We start from the raw sequence: 1585 nt of genomic DNA on the forward strand, positions 1-1585 counted from the left end.
CTTCCTTTGGAAGCTTGCATAGCACCTTCTGGTACCGTGAAACTAGTCCCCAGGGAGGTGGCCTTCAGGTCAGGTCCAGTGAAGGGGTCTCTAGGCTCTGTTTCTGAAGTTCATAACATCTTCAGCAATAATGACTTCTACCTTTGGGAGGCAACCAAAGGGAGTAGCCGTGGTCTGTATTTTTGGGAGTCCCTTGAAAAACTCTGACCAACAACTCAAAAGGGCTTTTAATGCCTGGTATTGGTGTTTTTAGTGGGTAGTCTTTGGTTCTTGGAGGGGCATCGTCATCCCAAATGAGAGAAATTCATTTAAGTTATATCTGTATATTGATATACAGAATTATATGTATTATAAGCTTTTTCAGATAAATAGTATGGCTACTTATGCCTTTCTCAGACATCCTTACTGTTATTTAAACTGCCTCTTTCCTGTATTTACCTCTCTCCTTCTTCCCTAAAAGTCCCCCTTTTTCCATTTCCCTAATCATGTTACTTGTGCCCAATTATAGCATATAAATTTTAATGTACGTCTTTAAAATTCTCTAATTTCCTCAGTGCCTATTAAAATATCTCCTTTTCATCTCTAATTTTATTAATTGGGAGTCTTTTTTTCTCTTTTGATAATTAAGCTAAAGAACTGACAGTCTTGTTAATATTCTCAAAGAACTTTTGTCTCCTTGATTATTTGTATTTTTAAATTTCTGTATCATGAACTTCATTCCTGATTTGATTATCTCTTCTCATCTACTGTTGCTTCTTTCTGTTTCTCCAAAGCCTTCAGGTGTGCCATTAAGTTACTGTTTCAGTGAAAACCTTCCTCTTAGGACTTTCTTCATTGTGTTTCATAGATTTTGGTATGTTGTTTTCATTTTCATTCAATTCTAGGAATTTTTTAAAGATTTATTTATTTTATTTATGTGAGTACACTGTAGCTGTCTTCAGACACACCAGAAGAGGGCATCAGATCTCATTACAGATGGTTGTGAGCCACCATGTGGTTCCTAGGAATTAAACTCAGGACCTCTGGGAGAACAGTCAGTGCTCTTAACCTCTGAGTCATTTCTCCTGCTCAATTCTAGAAATGTTTAAATTTCCTTTTCAATTCTTTCCTTGACCCAGTTGTCATCTGGTAACATGTTGTTTTGGAGAAAGTTCCATGTGCTGCTGAGAAAAATGCATATTGTTTAGTCTTTTTATTGAATGGTCTGTAGATATCTGCTAGTGTCTTAGGGTTTCTATTGCTGTGAGAAAACACCATAACCAAAAACAACTTGGGTAGGAAAGGCTTTATTTTGCTTACTCTCCAACCCCTAGGGTACTTCACAAATTAGTGATTGATGAGATAAGACCCAACCCATTGTGAATGAAAATACCCCTGGGCTGGTGGTCTGGGTTCTCTAAGAAAGCAGCTAAGCGAGCCATGAGGGGCAAGCCAGTCAGCAGCACCCTCCATGGCCTCTGCATCAGCTCCTGCCTCCAGGTTCCTGTCCTGCTTGAGTTCCTGTCCAGACTCCTTGGATGATGAACTGTGATCTGGAAGAGTAAGCAGTAAGAGTTGCTGTAGATTACAATTAGAACCCTATTGT

Source organism: Rattus norvegicus, chromosome 11 (genome assembly GCF_036323735.1).
Source record: "Rattus norvegicus strain BN/NHsdMcwi chromosome 11, GRCr8, whole genome shotgun sequence".
NCBI lineage: Eukaryota > Metazoa > Chordata > Mammalia > Rodentia > Muridae > Rattus > Rattus norvegicus.